At 40.7% G+C, this 21364-nt stretch overlaps 1 pseudogene across 1 annotated transcript in view; it reads right to left on the bottom strand.

Moving 5' to 3' along the window:
* LOC149455323 (uncharacterized) overlaps positions 1 to 21364 on the bottom strand; it is a 50000-nt pseudogene that overhangs the window by 2594 nt on the left and 26042 nt on the right. The window contains exons 6-9 of the transcript XR_016314077.1: positions 21018 to 21172; positions 18891 to 19053; positions 15011 to 15169; positions 13443 to 13610 (exon numbers count right to left, since the gene is read on the bottom strand). The product of XR_016314077.1 is annotated as an uncharacterized LOC149455323 (transcript). The remainder of the gene's footprint in view (positions 1 to 13442; positions 13611 to 15010; positions 15170 to 18890; positions 19054 to 21017; positions 21173 to 21364) is intronic.

Here is a 21364-nt window from a genome sequence, read left to right as displayed (position 1 = left end):
CAGGAAGCTTCTGTGCTGATGTACATTGCCTAGGAACATTTTACTGTTACCTTTTTAAAAAAAATCTGTGAAAAAAATGCAGACTACAAAAATTAGGAAATATGTCCCATGAATTACACATGCAGTCTGTTATTACTGTAATACAAAGGAACAGGTTTTCAAGAGGCTGTGGGACATCAGCAGCATTTCGATGTGATAAAGTCTAAAAAACTGCTTCCATCACCCCAATCGCCCCAATTTTCTAAGATACACAGCATTTTGCTACTTACAATATAACAAATAATGGTTTATATCTGCTTAAACAGTCCTGCCAGCCTATACAGGCACTACACTAATATCTTCATATGCCACCATGTCAGCAACATTCCCTATGTCTTACCTGTCACAGATATAGCTCTATCAATATGGCTGGTCTTAACTCACCCTTTAGTGAGGGGTCTGGCTTATCCAAAGCTCCCTTATTGGTCTTTCTAAGCCAGCTGACCTAAGTTCAAAAGCCAGGCAGTGCATTATGGTTACGAAGAATTCAGTTTGCTGAACTCCAGCATTAATTTGTCAGGACCATAAATCTCAAACATGCTGAATTGCCTTCAACCCATGGTGATGGCAAACCCGAACAATACCCCTTGTCAGAGTAAATAGCAGTATGTCTGAAGAAAACAAAACACTGCATAACCAATAGGAACACCTAACCATAGCTGAAAAATATGATGACGGGAGTACAATGATGAGGGTTGCCTTCCTTCCCCAGCTTGAAACCTCATGAAATGTTAAAGCTGATGTAGCTGGGTCAGGCTATGTCTTTCTGCAACTCAAAGACATTTGCTGCACAGATGAAGACTCCCTTTCTTTCACTCTAGTGTTCACTGCAGAGTAATCATATATTTTCCTGCCGAGCTTCTGAAAAATGAGTTTGACGATGGAGATTCAGATTCAACTGAGTTGGCTAAAACAAGTGAGAGGGCCCAGAAAGTCTCAGGAGTCTCTCCAAGATCAGTGTACTGACCAGTGTGAGCAGGCTTTCTGCCAGTTGAAATGGAGCCTAATGACTGCTCCCATCCTGGCTTAGCTTATGCTGACCCAACCAAGCTGTATGAACTGCATGTGGATGCCAGATGGACAGACTAAGAGGGGTGTTGTATCAAGAGAAAGGTGGGCACCTGTGACCAGTTGCTTATGAGTACAAAACTCACCTTTGCTAAGCAGAATTATCCCACACATAAGTTGGAATTCCTGGCCCTGAAGTGGGTAGTGGTGGATAAATTGAGAGACTACTTGTATGGTGCAGACTTCGTGGTCAAAACGGACAATAACCCACTCACCTATATCCTTACCACAGCCAAGTTGGATGCCACCGAGCACAGGTGGTTGGCCGCCCTGTTAGGGTTCCACTTCAGTTTGAAGTATCGTCCTGGGGCCAGGAACAGAGATGCTGATGCCCTGTCAAGGAGACCCTATGATTCAGGGACCTCCTTTGAAGAGTAGACCCAGCTGACGCAAGAAGGGACACAAGCCTTGTGTGGAAAGCAGGATGTCAGGCCAGAGGGACAATCAGGGCCGAAGCCATTGGGGTCTCAGCTACAGGTAGTCCCAAATACTACTGTGATCACTCCCAAATCAGGGATGAAAGCCTACCAAAACTTTCAAGCAGGGATTTGAGGAAGGATCAGAAGGACAATATTCTCTGTGGTTTAACCCTGGAGGCTCTGTAGAGTCAGAACCCAGACCGACTGCTGACAGACTCTCCAAATGAGGAACGTCTAGTACACAAGGAATGGGACCATCTGCAGTTACGTAACGGGATGGTCTACCGAAGGGGCCCCTCGGATGATCCTGAAGACAAGTGGCAGCTGTTCTTGCCAAGTAAGTACAGTGAAACAGCGCTGACTGCTCTACATGACAATCATAGTCACTTAGGGCCAGAAAGAATGTTCCAGCTAGTAAGGGACCGCTTCTATTGGCCCTGCGTGCAGGCTGAGGTTGAAGGAAACTGTCAGTCCTGCTTGCGATGCATACAGAGAAAGACTCTACCTAGTAAAGCTGCTCCAGTGGGCACCTTCAAAGCCAGGGGCCGATGGAATTGGTGTGCATTGACTTTCTATGCCTGGAGCCTGACTTGAGTGGACAGGGGAATGTCTTGGTAGTAACCGACCATTTCACCTGGTATGCCCAGGCCTTCCCAACCAGAGACCAGCAATCGTCTACAGTAGCCAAAGTCCTGGTTGAGAAGTTTTTCATCCACTATGGCCTACCTCAATGTATTCATTCAGATCAGGGGAGAGCCTTTGAGAGTAGACGCATTAATAGACTACTAAGAAATTAAATTTTGACCTGAAAGTGAGAGTTCATGATCTACAACCTGGAGAAAGAGTGTAACGGAGGAACCTGGGCATCCCTGGGACATATCGCATATGGCATATCGATGGAAATCACAGCCCTATATCATTTGCAGACAGTTGCCGGGGTTGCCAGTGTATCAGATTCGCCCAGAAGTGAACACAGGCCCACTAAAGACATTGTAATCACTTACTGCCCTTATCGGAAGCAGTCCGTGTGCCCCAACAGCCCAAACCACAGATTCAGTCCACCTCTCAAACATCACACACCTCAGCCAGGTCTCAATGTGTGTCAACAAGCCCAGATGAAGAGGACAGTGAGGATGAAGAAATGGGTATGGATTGGTTGTGGCCGTCATGAAAGTAATGTTATTAATAAAACGTAGATTACAAAATGTTAAGTTTTACTCAAATTAGTTGATGCAAAAATAAATACACCCCACAACAAGCACTACTACAGCTAGTATTTTGTATGTCCTCCATGATTTGTAAGGACAGCACCAAGTCTTCTAGGCATGGAATGAACAAGTTGGCAACATATTGCAACACTGATCTGTTTCCAATCTTCAAGAACGACCTCTTTTAGAGCCTGGATGCTGGATGAAGAGTGATGCTCAAATTGTCTCTTCAGAATTCCCCATAGGTGTTCGATTGGGGTCAGATCAGGAGACATATCACTTTCACCCAGTTCTTCTTCAGAAATTGTCATGTGGGAAAAGTGCACGACGACCAAGGGCACAGAGTGATGGTAGCATCTTCTCTTTCAACATAGAGCAGTACCTCTGTGAATTTATAATACCATCAATGAAATGCAGCTCCCTGACACCAGTAGCACTCATGCAGCCCCACAGAAGGACTCTTCCACCACCATGTTTCACTGTAGGCACCGTGCATTTTTCTTTGTACTCCTCGGCTTGGCGATGCCATACAGTTTTGAAGCTATCAGTTCCAAAACATTTATCTTGGTCTCATCACTCGAGAGTAGAGTCCCAGTAGTCTTCTTTTTCAGCATGGGCCCTGGTAAATTCTAGGAGGGCTTTTTTGTGCATGGGCTTTAGGAGAGGCTTCCTTCATGGACGACACCCATGCATACCATTCCTTTGCAATGTATGTCGTATTGTGTCATGGGAAACAATCACCCCAGTTTGGCTTTCTACTTCTTTAGCTAAGTTCAGTGAACATGCATGGTGATTTTCTTCAACCCTTCTCATCAGAAGACGCTCCTGTCGAGGTGTTAACTTCTGTGGATGGTCTGGAGGACTCTGTGAGATAATTACATTTTTATATCACTTTGCTACAGTATTCTGACTGCTAAGTAAAGCTTTGATGATCTTCGTGTAGCCTTCACCTTTCTTGTGTAAAGAAATTATTTTCTTTCTCAGGCCTTGTGACATTTCTCTTCCATGTGGTGCCATTGTTGACAGCAAGAAATGGAGAGGGGTTTTCTTTGTTAAGTAACGCCTTTTATAGTCAACTATCTGCTGGACACCTGTTCAATGAATAATTAGACTCACCTGTAGTTGAATTCTTGTTAATTAGGATTTTGTTGTCCAAAATTTAGCTTTGCTCCTAAGACTTTCATTAGGGTGTAGTCATTTTTGCAACATGGTCTTGAATGAATTTGTTAGGGAAAAATACTTTTTTGTGTGTGCAAATTAGCAAATCTTGTTTGGAATCAATAGCCCGCATTTGTGGGAGTATTTGGCAGTATAGTATCCCATAGAAAATGTTGATTCTGAAAGGAAAGTAAAGGTTTTCTGACATATCTGTTGGAGTGTACCCATTTATGCTGAGCACTGTATATTTCCTTGCTACAGCCATGTTAGTTCTCTTGGCACGGGGACTTGGAGACTGACAGTAGGGGAGTGTAACTTCTTCCCAGGAGTTCAAGACCACAGTTCAGCGGTGCACCAAGTGAACCCTGCTCAGGTGTGCTGTACCATATCACAGTGCAGGGCAACCCTCAGGATTCCAGGGACTGTGGCATTTTTTTGAAGATTGGACCAGGCATCACTGAGCATTGCGCAGGCCTCTTCACCAGTGGGTTGACCGGTTACCTGGAGGCCATAAAGTGGCATCCTGTACTGCCAAGAGCCAGACATCATGCAGCAGAGTTCGGTTGCGCCACTCTCCAGAAACTTGGTGAACGGGTGTATAGCCAACAATCCTCCTTTTTATAGACACTGCATGCGGACATCTTTAACTTCAAAGTTGCTGTTGAGGAGTACTATCTGCTAATTTCTTTCATCCAGTTGTTACTATTGCACAGTGACAAATCTGTGCCTCATCATAAGCAGGCTAAAATTAAGGAACACACTCACCGTTGAGACTCCCCTATCCAAAAAGACTCCATGTGTGGGGAGGCTGCTGACTGTATATTAATATTGATGAATTACTGCTTAGATATTTAAAAGAGAAACTCCTATTTAGAGTCAATATATTGTGTTGTTTTGCCTGTGGTGTCAGGGCCTAGAGGGAGCTGACTGACCAAGGGTCTCCTCTTCCCCTTCTTGCCCCTGGGATCATAGATCTGCTGAAGATTTGACAGTGTCTCAATATATATTGTTATAAATCTGTGAGAGACTGATGTTCATAGCAAGAGAGTATATTTGTTGGTTCAGGGTCTGTTTCATTATTGAGTTAATATATCCAGTAAAGTATTTTCTAAAATTCTAATATCTGTGTTGGTGTCTGCAGTGAGTCTTCTAACCTGGTGTGCCAGAGGGGTAGAGGTTGTTCTTGGGGTTGAATCAAAGCAACAAGGGACCCAAAATATTCTAGCAGCTCCTTCAGGGGTAGCACTACAATGAATTTCAGGATGTTTGTTTGTTATCTAAGGCTCTGTTCACACTTGTGGACTTGTCATGTGACTTTGGACATAATGTCACCCATTCGGATCTATGCAACTTGAAAGTCGCAGCAACTTTGGAAAGGTTCCTGCACGACTTTGATGTGACGTGAGTGCCAGGGAGTGTACGGTCGCATCAAAGATGTATTAAAAGTGACACTGGAAATCTTGCAACTTTGAAGTTGTACAAGTGTGAATGGAGCCTTAAACTCAGGCAGGAGGCTCTTTCAGGTTACATGGCAATAATCACAAGCTCAAGAATAAAGCCTGAGGGTTATTTAAACTTTAGTTTACAGCCTATCTGTGAGATTGGAGTCAGGATTCTGGTCAGAATCTTGATTCCAATTTCTCCAAAATGCTGTGACGTGATTGGATGCTTGCAAGATATTCCAAAAATATACAGAAGCTGATAAAACATTGTTTACAGAAATGGGTCAAAAATACATTCTAGTTATTATGGGGTTGATTTGCGAAAACTGGAGAGTGGAAAATTTGGTGCCGTTGCGCATCGTAGCTAATCAGGTTCTAACTTCAGCTTTAACAAAAAAGGAAGCCGAGCTACATCAGATTTTGCACTTTACATTTGTTTCAAATAAAAGTGCTTTTATCAAATATAAGGATTTACCTTTAGCTTCATGCACATGAGCACATTAAAATACTCCTTTCTATGCTGGATTTTTCTGCCAGGATCTGGAAAATTCTGCATGAAAATGCTTGTTTGGCCAAGTAAGTTTAAAAAGCGTAGGGCGTTTAGAAGCACTTGCACATAAACTTATTCTATTGGCTAAAATATTCATTCAACCTGGCCACTGGTATTAAATTTATGCTCAAAACATAAAAACAAAGAGGGCGCAAATGCCTAGCGATGCAGCCCTTCTCAGAACCGGGAAATCCAACACTATACAAGACCTAAAAACAAAGAGGGCGCAAATGCCTAGCACATTAACCTTGACGCTTTATTACAAAATGTAAGAGACAAAAAATATACTCACAAATCCAGTGAGCTAAAGGCAGATGCATATAATACAAGAGTCCGCTCTCCACCTCCCCCTGGAGACAGGATGACAAAAAGCATCTGACATGTTTCGAGGACCCAATCCCCTTCCTCTGAGGAAGGGGATTGGGTCCCCGAAATGCATCAGCTGCTTTTTGTCATCCTGTCTCCAGGTGGAGAGCAGACTCCAATATTGTGTGCTTAATGCATCTACACAGGGGTGGACTGACAACTCATGGGGCCCCCGGGCAATAGGGGATCATGGGGCCCCTGTGTCCTTGCCCAAACTCAAAAAAGCCTATGAAAAAAGGTACCAGGGGCATCTCATGGGGCCCCCTACTGACCCCGGGCCCTCGGGCAGTAGCCGAGTTTCCAAATGGTCAGTCTGCCTCTGCATCTACATGTTCACTAGTTCTGTGAGTATACTTTATGTCTCTTACATTTTGTAATAAAGTGTCAAAGTTAATGCGCTAGGCATTTGCGCCCTCTTTTTTTTAGGTTTTGTATAGGGTTGGATTTCCTGGATCTGAGGAGGGCTGCACCGCCATCTCTTTCCAGTCCTGGTTGTGTTAAGAACATGTGATATTTGGTTTATGCGATGAGTGTCCCTAATAATTTCTGAGCACTGAAGTGTCAATTTTGTACTCTCCTTCCTTATTAATTGATGCACATCCACACACATGTATGCACATTCATGCTCGTATATATGTAAATTATAGCTGTAAGCTTCTAACCTACCCAGCAAACACAGCAACCAGGCTACAATAAGAACTTTGAATAGAGTAAGAGAGGGTTATAACCCCTGTCAGATTTTTTTGACCATCCGTGTCCCATTTTGGAGATTTACTTTTACTTCCTGTCCCATAACCTAACAGGAAGTGAGAGGAAATCCCTGCAAATTAAGGGAACCCTTTGGGGACCCCCTATGTCACCAGAACTAGTGTCCCCCATTGAAAGGTTTCCCCTCTGTTACTTTTCTGGATACAACCCAAAATTAGGGATTTGCTTTTACTTTCACTTTCAATGATAATGGTAAAGAGGACAAAGAGAGGGAGTAAATCTCCTTAACCACTTGCCGCCTGGCCTATGGTCAAATGACGGCTGGACGAACACTTTGTCTCTTCGGGAGGGCGTCCTTCCCGTATCGCGCCTTGCGCGTGCTAGCAGTGCTGCGCTGTGGCGAGATCTGTCACTGGCCGTGTACCTCAGACACTGCCGATGACAGATCTGTGTACCGGCCCCATTGCCAGTACCATGTGACCTGCTGTGACCAATCACAGCAGGTCACATGACAGTTGTATACAATGGATGGCTTCCTTTCATGCCAACCATTGTATACAAGTGTGTCTAGCTGTGAATGGTCACAGTGATCACATGCAAAGCCCATCTGTGTCATGTGATTAGTTGTGGCCAATCACAGCTAATCACAACAAAAAAACTTTACTTAAATCGATTTAATTCAGTTAAATGCTTGCTTATAGCAAAGAAATTCTTTGCTATAAGCAATCAAACTGTGTAAAGAAAAATAAATACTGATCACTTCCTAAAAGTAGTACAATGTTACTATGATAACATTATACTAATTTGGTCACAGTGCAATATGAAAAAAAAACCCTTAAAAAAATTTAATAAAAAAATAATAAAAAAATTATCTTTTTTTTTCGTACTGTCACCAGTCAGTGTCCCTGATCACCCCCACACCAGTTATATGCTGACACTGTACTGTACTGTACTGGAGACAGTATGTAAAAAAAAAAATTGTGAAAATAATTTTAATTACTTAAAAAATGATGACAAAAAAAATTATAACTTCAAAAAATTTGCCATGCCTCTTATGAAATATGTCGGACTGTCTACTTTGCAAAAAGGGGTCATTTGGGGGATATCTGTACTGTTCTGACATTTAAGGCCTCAAAAAACTAGATTGGCTGTCAGTACTTCAGGATTGATCAATTTTCAGATATATCCCATAGTTTGTGAACGCTATAACTTTCCTACAGATTAAAAAATAAACACTGATTTGGGTTATTTTCACCAAAAGAAATGCAATTGTCATTCAAAGTGTGAGAGCGCTGAAACCTGAAAATTGGCCTGGGCAGGAAGGGGGTAAAAGTGCCCGGTACTGAAGTGCATATTGGGGGTACAGACTGAAATCAAAACTGACAAGGGTTCTAATCTCTCTCCATACAAAACTAAAAAAAAAAAAGTTTTGCCTTTAGTTATACTTTAATCTGAATTTTCTGTAACCTAATGCAGTCATGCTCTACAGAGTACAACACAGGGTCAGTGGGGATTTACATCATTAGGGTGGTGCTGAGTAACATCCTCTCTGCTTTCCATATCACTGATCACATTAAAATGTCCAATGCAGCCTCTGATAAACACATGATTTACAGTATACTGCTTGGTACTGTCTAATCTCCTACTGCATGTAAACACCTTTTGAAAGAAACCACTGATTATAGTCTCTAATTAGTGTCAGATTTATATTTTGGCAGAGAATCTGTTTTCTTTAAAGATTTTGTCAAATGCATACAGTGTGTGTGATGGTGCTGAAACTGATAACCCCTACGCACACAAAAAGGCTCAAGAACAAACTGTTTCTCTGCTACTTGACGCACAATTTCCAGAAAAAAAAAAGCAAAAAAAAAAAGCACACTTCAGTTATTTATCCATCAGTATGATAAACAATATAGCTTAGGGCCCATTCATAAGGTCATTTTTTCTTGTTGTGGTTTACTACATATCCAAATTTCATTTAAAGGGATTGAAAAGAAAATGAAAAGAAATCCTGCACTTTGCCTGCATTTTTTCCCAAACCAAAGAAATGAACAGCAACACACTGCACACAATACATGATGAATGCTGCTGGACATAAAATAAGAGGAAACCTTCTCTTACATATTGGAAAATACATGTTAAAATGCTTGCAGAAATGTATTAAAATGTAATTGCAATGCAAAAATATTCTTATAGAGAACCTAGGCATCAGGTCTATTTTTTCATAGGGAGATTTTGCCTGCTTTTCCCTCCAACAAGGTGGAGCCATCTTTGTTTAGGCATCGTCGATAGTCAGCATTTACTTACTGAGATACTGTCAAGTAAATGCTGGTGTCTATGCAGTTCTTGGCTGTGTTCACAAATGTCTGACACAGATTAGCCCCCTGCTGCTGCTCTCACCTTGTGACCTGCTACATAGAAACAATGTTACCATGTGATTAGTAGGGAAGAGGAGACTGAAAATAAGCTTTCTCCTACCTGCAGGAGCATGACCTTGGCCTAGATAGAGCCATTTGTCTGCAACTAACAAACCCGTTAAAACAAAAAAAAAATGTCAGTTTGCCCTTTCATTACAGCACACAGGTCCGGGACAAGGGGTGGGCAGGAGGGACAGCTGCCCTGGACGCAATGGATTTCTGTAGGGATGGGGGCACCTTCCTTCTGTTGCAAGGCTGACAGGTGTAGTGACAGTGGGAATGATTTTGAAAAGTGAGTGACTGCTGGGTGTAGGATCCCCTATGCTTGCATATCATGAATGGGATGGGGGTGCAGTTTGGCATCTTTGCCCTGGGACCTGGAAGAGCTTGTTCCGGCACTTACAGCACATATCTTATACTGATCAATCTACATCCAGTTCCTTTCTGTACAGTGCATACACTATATTGCCAAAAGTATTGGGACGTCTGCCTATAACAGCTTCAACTCTTCTGGGAAGGCTGTCCAAGAGGTTTAGGAGTGTGTCTATGAGAATGTTTGACCATTCTTCCAGAAGCGCATTTGTGAGGTCAGGCACTGATGTTGGACGAGAAGGCCTGGCTCTCAGTCTCCGCTCTAATTCATCCCAAAGGTGTTCTATCGGTTTGAGGTCAGGACTCTGTGCAGGGCAGTCAAGTTCCTCCACCCCAAACTCGCTCATCCATGTCTTTATGGACCTTGCTTTGTGCAGTCATGTTGGAACAGGAAGGGGCCAGCCCTAAACTGTTCCCACAAAGTTGGGAGCATGAAAATGACCTAAATGTCTTGGTATGCTGATGCATTAAGAGTTTCCTTCACTGGAACGAAGGGGCCAAGCCCAACCCCTGAAAAAACAACCGTACACCATAATCCCCCCTCCACCAAACTTTACACTTGGCTCAATGCAGCTAGGCAACTACCGTTCTCCTGGCAACTGCCAAACCCAGACAAGTCCACTGGATTGCCAGACAGAGAAGCAAGATGGTCACTTCAAAGAACACATCTCCACTGCTCTAGAGTCCAATGGCAGCATGCTTTACACCACTGCATCTGAAGCTTTGAATTGCACTTGGTGATGTAAGGCTTGGATGCAGCTGTTCGGCCATGGAAACCCATTCCATGAAGCTCTCTATGCACTGATGTTGTGCTAATCTGGAGGCCACATGAAGTTTGGAGGTCTTTAGGTATTGACTCTGCAGACAGTTGGCAACTTCTGCGCACTGTGCGATTCAGTATGCGCTGACCCCACTCTGTCACACTTTGTGGCTGAGTTTCTGTTGTTCACAGTTGCTTCCACTTTGTTATAATACCACTAACAGTTGACCGTGGAATATTTAGTAGCAAGGAAATTTCACGGCTGGTGTAGAATATTTGTAGAGGTAGTCTGCATGCCTAGGTGCTTGATTTTATACTCCTGTGGCCATGGAGGTGATTGGAACACCTGAATCCAATGATTTGGGGGGTGTCGCAATACTTTTGGCAATATAGTGTATCTTATACCGATCAGTCTAGTACCTTCTACCTCCATCTGTCATATTTGAAAGAAAAAAGTATCTAGTTGTAACAGAACATATCAATTTTTACCTGAAATGCATCCAAATTGGCCTGTCTAGTTTTAAAATTAAAATCACTGTTAATGAGCGCAACTTTTGAATCTATTCAGTTTTTTCTAAGCCTGAGAAACTACAGCACATGGTACAGCAACCTATTTGAAAGCTCATGGCACTGCTTGCAGTAAAGATTTATTCTGGCCAGTGACCCATTATGCATGGGCACCATGCCAGTCATTCACTGCATGCCACAAGCCCCAAAGACTTGTAGAGAACCCTACCCCTGGCTATGTAAGTGTACATATAAATAAAAGTCTTCCATAGTGAATTAAACTATTATGATTAAGTGTTTCATCTTTATACAGTACAGTGATAAAGATGATTAAAAATACATTTAGTCATTTTTACATGGCACAAATTGTTTCCCAGAATACTTTGGAGGTAATGCAGCATACACATGCCTTTGATGAGATTCAGGTACATTGTGCCATCTGGTGGCCACAGGCTTTATTACATAGCATTACAGTATAATCAGGAAGGTTACTAAGAGCGTCAAAAAAGTGTAGCTCTGCAATCTTGCACTGGTGAGAACTAACAGGCTAGACGCAGCTGTATGCAAGCTGGAGACTTGGCTTTATATTTTAAACTGTGAATATGCTATAAACTAGTATTTCTGGCACATTTGGCCCCTGCAGCATATAGGAATCGTTGCACTAGCTCTGCCCATTATTTTTTTAGGAATAAATCTTTGTCTTTGTGACAGTAATGGCATGTACTGTAAATACCTTCAGTAAAACACTACTGTACTTTGTAAAACATTATGTATATAGTTTCAGTTTAATCTCTACCTGATCGTATAATACATATATGCAGTGGCGGGATAAGTGCACTTTAATGCCCAGCTGCAACACATATGCGCCCCTTGTGGTCTATGGTAGTCCAATTGTGGCTGCACCGATTACAGTGGTCATATGACTGGGTGGCCACTGAAGCCTCCCTGTATTAAAGGAACTGAAAGTGTTACTAAACCCAGGACTCTGCATTCACTCTATCTGGCATAGAAATGCTATTATTTTAGTAAATATAAACTGCTAAATACATTTTCTCATCAGAAGGTACAGCAGTCTTGTGACTTCTATCAGTTTCCAGCAGAGCACTGGTTAAAGCTTGTAGGAGGCGTTTTCTTTCTGCTTTAAGTGGATGCAGAACCCATGGCCACATTCACATTCCCTCTCCTAAGACAAAAAAAACCTCTCTAGGAATACACACCAAACTGAGCATGTGCAAAGTGTCTCCACATGATATGTCTTATCAGGAGATAAGAGGGGGGCACTGGAAGAAGGGGAGGATCAGAGAAGTCAGGGTCAAACAGCATTTTTACACAATGCAGAGGATTAACCCCTTAGGTTCCACAGTGAGTATAACAAGCATGCTTTACTTCATACACAGACTGATTTTACTGTTCTGGGTTTAGTAACACTTTAAGGGGCTGCAGTGAGGAATGAGCAAAAGTACAACACTGAATTCAACAAACTATGTAAATCAGTGAAAAAATGTCTATCTTGTCAATTCTCCTGGTTGTTAATGCTATATAGCAAACACTACATCTGTAAGAAAGTGCAACCAGTTTTTAGTTCTCTGTGCTCCATTGTAGTCAGAATGTATACAGCTATTCACATGTAGGATAGATACAGTACATCTCATTCCAGAGGGCATTGATCTAGATTTTCTCTCTCTGGTCCATTAGAAATCAGATTCAAATTTGGTTATTCCTCACTTCTCCAGATGGCCGAGAGGGGTGTCCTGTTTTGTGCAATTCCCTTACCTTCCAGTTACAGCAACCCTCACCCATTTCCTCTTTCCTTTTGCTTTAATATGCCAGTATTTACTATATAATGGTTGTACATTTCCCATTAGATCCCAGAAAGGCCTCAAGACTGCAAAGCCACCGATGGTGGGGACCTTCTAGGCTATGTTTGCTTGGGGGGATGGTATAATAGTTCCCCTCTTCTCTTTCCTTGGGTGGGCACAACTTTTTCTGTTTTTTTAAAACTGTTTTTCTATGTCTGTATCTTTAGGATGTTTGTAAGATCAAAAGTTGTAAAGTTCAGAACATTTCTTTCTACTTGCTTATCATGGTCCAGTTATTCTTTGTGGACTGTGTGAATATGCTGACTTAAATAAAGAATTAAAAAAAAAAAAATCAGACTCAAATGATAACATTTAAATAACTAACTGTCATACAATTTAAGTGTAACCATGTTAGTTACACTAATTACTTTAACCTTTTTGCTGCCCTTGACATATATCATAATTCAGCAGCAAGGAGAGGTTCAACACACACACACACTCCTGGCTGCTGTAGTAGCATACATGTGAATCTCACAAGCCCACTGTTGGCACTCTGATAGAAGGGACTGGGAAGCTGTATAGCTGCCTGCTTGCTTCCAGAGATTAATTGTATTGTAATTGGTCATTACCTGATTTTGCAGCTGACTAACATGGTCAACTAGCAAGGTCTTGTCTCTCCATAATTCTGTGTTGATTTCCTCTTCTTTGGCCAAAACAGCTTTCAGCTCAGCAATCTGACTACTCATAGTATTTGTATTTAGATCTTGAAGTGTGTTGCCACTCAGGAGCAAGTTAATCTGTAACATGGAAAATAAAACTGAAACAACTATTTATTTGGTTGAACACCAAGGGCATGTAATGTATTTGGTTTCTTTTTAAACAATTTTAGATACTGTATATTTTTTTAAAATATGGCACATTCATTGTCTAACAATAACAAAATATTATTTAAACTTGCCACACACATTACATCTGTATCTTTTTACAGTATCTTTAGGTTTTCTATCAGTTATGCAGTGTGAAAACCTCCAAGGCCAACCAAGGCAGAGGCAAGAGTGGTTCCTGCCTTGAGCTCTGTGCTGGGAGAATTGCAGCTACTGTAGCAATATGTTATATGCTGTGTATGGCCTCTAGGGGTCTCACTACTTAGATACTGGTACAACTGTGTTATTCCCTCTCTTTGGTTGTAGTTCTTATGCAGACACATGTATAATGGCAGCTAGGAGCATCTAATAAAATGTCTCCTGTTAACTACAGTGTGTGAGCATCTGAGCAGGATCCACTAACAGAACAGCTACGACCAGAGTCTCTCCTGCCCGTTTGTTATCCCCAGTCATATCCAACACTGTGCTGCATTGAGCTGTCAGACTTAGAGCTCATTCATGCAGATTACCCTGGAAAAGCACTGTATAATAAGTCCTGACACTGTTCCTGATACAGAGCTCAGCAGTCCAGCTGCCAAAGTGACTACAGTACTCTGTTGATTACACCAGGAGAAACACTCTTCCTGTCATCTGCAGAGCTCGGCTGTCAGTGTGACAAACCTGCTCCTCACTTTTTTATATAATTTAAGGCTACTCTTGTAGCATTCATTCATAAACCACTGGTATTTGTATATATGTTACTATTATTTGTAGAATGTATTAAAAAAAGTTTCTTCTTTATACAAAACGTTAGGTCCTTGTGGGCTTAATAACCCTTTGGGTAACCCTAATTATTTTTTTTACTAACTTCTTCATATCCTTAACTTAGGGGTGTAGTTATAAAAATGCATAGAAATTTGACCAGTAAAAGTGCAAGTACATTTGTTCTGTATGAATGGGGCAATAAACAGGTTTAGGTTATCTCCTGTGCCTTTTGTATGTTTTAATTACTTAAAATGGAAAATGACACATTTGGCCACTAGATGGCCCTAAGTACCACAGGAAATTCCTTTTAACCTTAGCGCCTTCTAATGGCCAAATGCAATCTTTTTTTTAACATTTTATGTCAATTAAAGACATTTGAGCAGCACAGGAAACAATCTAATATAATTTTCTTTCTCCAGATTTTGCACTCTCCAGTTTTAGTAAACAAGAACAAAAAGAGGAAAGCTCCAAAAGGACATAGGTTCTAACCCTTACCTGTTCTATTCAAAGCTAGAAAAAACATTTTGGGTATATTTTTCTTGCCTTCCTTGTCTTTGTCCTGTAATTACCTGCTCCATCAGATCTTTTAAATGTTCCTTCTCTTGTAACAGAAGAGCCTCCTGCCACTTTAGCTCCTTGCTCAGCTGCCCTTCTCTGTCCTTGACACTTAGAAGCTGAGCAACACTAGAAGAGTTATGAGTATAATTCTCTTCTTTCAGTTGTCTCTGCTGGAAATCAAAAAGTAGTACTGTTAATATATACTGTATTACCCGCTGCTATCTCTCACTATCTGGCAAACATTACAGTATGACAAAATTAAAGTTATATACAATTCTGAATGGAAAAATATTTTGCAGTTATCTGCGCCAATTTAGCAATTTTAGAAAACTACTTTCTCACCAGGGTCTGGTGACGTCTATGCGTTCTAGACTTCAGGCTGTAATTGACTGCAAAGGATTTGCAACGAAGTATTAAAAAGTGAAAGTTTGATTTATGATTATTATTCTGTCCCATTACTTTTGGTCCCTTAACAAGTGGGAGGCACATATGCAAACTGTTGTAATTCCTACACCGTTCACCTGATTTGGATGTAAATACCTTCAAATTAAAGCTGACAGTCTGCAGCACATCTTGTTTGTTTCATTTCAAATCCATTGTGGTGGTGTATAGAGCCAAAAATGTTAGAATTGTGTCGATGTCCCAATATTTATGGACCTGACTGTATATATACACATACATATTTGATTTTAAAACTGAGGAAATATACCATTTTCAGAAAAAACTAAGGTAAAATTGATGGCAGCAACATGTCTAAGAAAATCAAGACAGGACAAAAAAAAGCTGGCAAAATATGTGGTAGTACGAGGAAGATCTGGAAGAACATTTTGCAACAGGTCAGTAACATGACTGGGTATAAAAAGAGTATTTTAGAGAGTCAGAGTGTCTCAGAAGTAAAGATGGACAGAGGTCCAATCTGTAAAAGCTGCATCTAAAAATTGTAGAGCATTTTCAGAATAATATTTTTCAATGTAAAATTGCAAAGACTTTAAATATGTCATTATCTACAGTACATAATATCGTCAGAGAATCTGGAGAAATCTCTTCGTGCAAGAGACAAGGCTGAACAGCAATACTGGATACCTGTGATCATTGGGCCCTCAGATGGCACTGCATTAAAAACTGGCATGATTCTGTGATGGACATCACTGCACTGAATGGGTTTAGGATTACTTTCAAAAATCACTGTCTGTGAACACAGTTAGCTGTGCAATCCAAAAGATGCAAGGTAAAGCTATATCCAGAAACAGCACCATGTTCTCTGAGTTAAAGAAGAATTGCAGGCAAAATTGTTATTTTCCCATGCAGTGGAGCTGTGCCTGCACGGCTTGGGTTAAATGCTTGTTTTTGTCTACGGGCTAGGAAAACAAAGATATACTTACCTAATCCACCAATCCTTTGAGTGCAAGACTGATCCCCGCTGCTCCTGCCCCCCACACACTAGCGGTCTTGTGAATGGGCTGTTCCTGACATCATCACACCCATAGACCAGCTCCAGATGTGAGAACGGCAGGAACAGTCCACTGCTAAATGTGGGGGAGCATAGTTTTCCATCGGATTGGAGGACGGGGCAAGTATAGCTTTTCCCTAAACCCCCTAGACAAATGAACATTTAACCATGCAGTGTGGGCACAGCCCCACTGCATGGGAAAATAAAAGTTCTGACTGGAGGTCTAGTTTAAAGCTCATATAAAATGGACTGTTGCAAGGTGGAAAACTGTTCTGTGGTTAGACAGATCAAAATTTGACATTCTTTTTTGGCAACCATGGGTACCATGTCTTCCAGAATAAAGAGAAGAGGGACCCTCTGGCCTGTTATCAGTGCTCAGTTCAAAAGTCTGCATCTCTGATGGTATCGGGATGCTTATTAGTGTGCATGGAATGGGGAGCTTGCACATATAGAAAGGCACAATCAATGCTGAAAGATATATCCAGGTTTTAAAGCAGCATATACTACGATCTAGAGAACATCTTTTTCAGGGAAGGCCTTGAATATTTCAGCAGGATAATGCTAAAACACATGCTGCATCTATGACAACAGCATTGCTTCATAGTAGAAGAGTCTGGGTGCTTTACTGGCCTGCCTGCAGTCCAGACCTTTTACCAATTGAAAATATTTGGCACATCCTGAAACGAAAAATACACCAAAGGAGTCCCAGGACTTTTGAGCAGTTAGAACCCTAAATCAGGCACAAATGGGACAACATTCCTCTCCCAAAACTCCAGTAACTGGTCTCCTCAGTTCCCAGTCATTCACAGAGTGTTTTTAAAAGAAAAGTGGATACTTCATTATGGTAAACATGGCCCTGTCTCAACTTTTTGAGATATGTTGCTGTCATCATAATTTCCCGTATTTTCCTTAAAATCGTACAATTTCTCAGTTTAAACATTTAATGTTTTCTATTGTAAATAAAATATGGGTTTATGAGATTTACAAATTACTGCATTCTGTTTTTATATAGATTGTACACAGCCTCCCAACTTTCTTTGGAATTGGGAAGATTATATATATATATATATATATATATATATATATATATATATATATATATATATATAATTTGTTCGCACATACTATTGCATGCCATACTTGCTAAGAGAGTACTGTATGTTATGTGTATCATGAGTCAGTTATTCTACATTAACATGTTTAGTATTCTAAAACTACATCTGTTGCTTGGCAATCTGAGAGGTCAATATAAGTGGGAGTCAAGAGAGAAAGCAAGAGAGAAAGCAAGAAACACCTAAGTGTCCCTCCCATTTAATCATGTACCAGTGCAATACAGGAAGAAGAAAAACAGCTTGTCATTGGAATGATCTTGAGTACTGACACATTAAACTCTTAATTTATTTTTTTCTGACATGGATGTTATAGTGTATGGATGTTGTAGCGTATGCTTACAAAGTGACTGAGGACAGGCTATAATGCATTTGTTTATTTTCTAACTGAATAAAAAAGAAGGTCTGGGTTTTTCAAAATTTTTCCCTGGAAAATCAATCATTAAAAGCGGAGTTCCACTCACTCTGTAAAAAAATAAAAGTCAGCAGCTACAAAAACTGTAGCTGCTGACTTTTAAAAAACAGCCACTCACCTGTCCCACAATCCCGCATTGCCCCCACTGCAGCCTGTTTCACCAGCCATCTTGTATTCCAGGCGCCGGCATCTTCAGTGTGGGCACCCGGCTCTGACAGCTTGCAGCTTCACAGCCGGGTGCCCACTGCTCATGCGTGAGTAGTGCTGCACTTCCTGAATGGCCCAGTCGTCTTCTGGGACCCGTCACTTGTCCCACAAGACTTCAGGGAGGGAGGGTAGGAGGACAACTTCTGTTTCCGATCGCCTAGGCAATCGCAGCATAAGTGGGAGCGGGTACATGTCAAATTCGGGTACCCGTTCCCCCCCACTCCCCAAAGGTGCCAATCCTTAATGGGGAGCGGGGGACCAATCTTTAAAGCGGAAATTCCCCTTTTGGGTGGAACTCAAAGACCGTTGGCAATATAAAAGGCCATTTTCAATGTAGATCCAGTTTTCATAATCCATTATTTAGGGAGCTTTTTAAATTAATATTTATTTGGGACTGATGTTTACATTTTGGTTAGACAGCCAAACTTTATAGTTTAAAGTGGCACCAAATGCAAAATCACAATTGACAAATGAGATGCATTGGGGTTGATTTACTAAAACTGATGCAGTCAGTCTGTGCATGGTAAACAATCAGCTTCTAACTTCAGCTTGTTCAATTAGACTTTGGCAATAAAACCTAAAAGCTGACAGGCAGATGGGTTACTTCATCAGTCACAGCCAGGCTATGAATTTTGGAAATCCCTCAGGTTCAGTTTAAGGAAGAAATAATTAAAGTTTGGTCATAATAGCATCTGATGCAATGATCTTACCATTTCCAGTTGCTTGATAATTTCCAATAACTGAGCCTGCAATACACTATTTTCACTATTAAGGGATGCACAGTCATCCATCATTTTCTTTCGCAGAACACGGTCCTGTTCAGACTGCAGATCTTTCTCTCTAAGCTGCTGGTGAAGGAAGCTTATTTCATTCCTAGAAGTCAAAGTATATAGACATTTTGTAAAAGCCTTATATGCTTCTCTACAAAGCAAAGAGGTTGACATTACCAACTTTGTTGGAATTAAATACAGTGTAACCTCCTTGCATCAGTCTGCTGATGCATAAAGTCCGCTTGCTACTGTAAGCATGTTCCTTGTGTTAGAAAACTGTGCGCAATGCAATAGAACCTTATTGACTGATACTGATGCTCTGCCCTTTCCCAGTCTGAATATTTGGCTGCAGAAGGTTACATGAAGTTGTTGATATAAAGGCAGATTCATGTGCGAATACCAGCTGTATTTAACCACTTCCAGTCCGGACACTTTTACCCCCTTCCTGACCAGGGCAATTTTCAGCTTTCAGTGCTATCGCACTTTGAATGACAATTGTGCGGTCATGCAACACTGTACCCATATGAATTTTTTACCATTTTTTTGAGACAGATAAAACTTTATTTTGGTGGTATTTATTCACCGCTGGGATTTTAATTTTTTTTGCTATGTAACTGAAAATGTCCAAAAATGTTTTAAAAAAGTGTATTTCTTATAAAATTTTGCAAATAAATAATATTTCATCATACATCTTGGCCAACATTTATTCCGTTATCTTTTTAGTAAAAAAAAATAATAATAAGCCAAAATTAGTTTATAACCAAAAATTATATTTTTTTTATATTATTATTTATTTTATTATTATTTTTTTTTTTACATACTGTCACCCTGGCAGTACAGTGTCACCATGGTGACACTGTACTACTTTTGGGGGGTGAAGAAGATTTTCTTTTTTCTTTTTACACTGATTGCTTTTACATCCATATAGGATGTAAAAGCAAACATTTCTCTTTCTTTCTGTCTGCATTTTTGCAGCCATTGAGAACTACAGAGTGAGTTGTGATTGGTCACAGCTTGTCACATGGTACAAGGCTGTTGTGAATAGCCTTGTACCATGTGACCTATGTGATCATTCGCAGATTTCACACGTAGTAAGCAATGATGTCAGAAGTGACATCTTGCTTACTACTTTGCATGTGATCACTGATTGACCAATCAGTGATCACATGATCGGGTCTTCGTATAGAGGTCCTGTCCGACGATCGGTGTTTCACTGTGTCTGGAGGGGAGCGCACACAAGTAGGGTGCGGGAGGCGTTTATAAACGGCCACCCGACCCTGCACTGCCACCGTCTGGCCGTTTATATACAACGGCCGGTCGGGAAGTGGTTAACACCCTAAGTCCTCATGCAAACTTGACATTTTTACAGCTGCTGTTTTTGATTTGTAAACTTTTTTTCTACAGCTAGTAAACCCCCCAGCATGTTATCCTATGTGTCCATGCACTCAGACTATAATCAACGTTTTTTGGCTGGAATAAAAACCCAGGACTAGTGGGTTTCTAGAAGAGTTTTCTAGCTGCAAAAATGCTCTAATGCTGAAAAACGCAGCCAAACGTAGTAAAACGTGTGTCTGTACCAAGGTCAAACATTCCAGGGTATGTAAACTTTTGTTCATGGCTATTTGGGTGATTTCTGGTATCATTATGATTTAAAAAGAAGCCAAACAACTATTTGATAATAAATGGCTTCATATGATCATCATCCTTCAATAAAAGAGCATTTTTTTGGTTTGATTAGCCATATTTTCAATATCAATGCCAACATTTTACAATTTCTGCCAGGGTATGCAAACTTTGAAGCACAACTGTATTTATAAAGCCATGAATCTGACATAACTACATGTCTACCTACAAATTTTTCATTTTTTTAAAATACAAATTTGACATTCTTTCTTCTGAGCCGTTGATTTAGTATTTTTTTTCACTCAAAGAATATCATTCACATCATATTACACACGTTAAACAGTTTTAGTTTGACTTTTGTTTGTGTGTATATCTGGGTAATTTATGTGAAAACGGGTCTCTGCACTATATATACACAATGATCACACAGACAGAATTTTTTACCTTAAATCAAGTGTCAGTTGGTTGTTGGCTGTTGCTGTGTGTTTAATCAGTTTATCCTCCATTTCATGCCTGGCTGAATTTGCCTTCAGCAGCTCAATTCTCTTCTGTGACAGCTGGTTTTCCACCTCTTTCTGATTTTCCAATCTTTGCTTTAGCTATTTAAAAAAAATGGAAAAGCCCAACAACACACTGACATCAGAAATGTTCCAACTTTTAATAACAATAAAAGCAGTTCAGTGGTTGAACTGGCAATTGTTTACTTCATTACGAACTCTAACTCAAAGGCTAATCCGTAAGTCTGGCCATATATGCAGCAATTTTCAAGCAATCTATACTACTTTCAATCT

This window comes from Staurois parvus, unplaced genomic scaffold (assembly GCF_062004578.1).
Source record: "Staurois parvus isolate SC_StPar_1 unplaced genomic scaffold, SC_StPar_1.0 ptg000397l, whole genome shotgun sequence".
Lineage (NCBI taxonomy): Eukaryota > Metazoa > Chordata > Amphibia > Anura > Ranidae > Staurois > Staurois parvus.
Note: the sequence above shows the minus strand (reverse complement) of the source record. Positions and strands in the feature narration are given on the sequence as shown.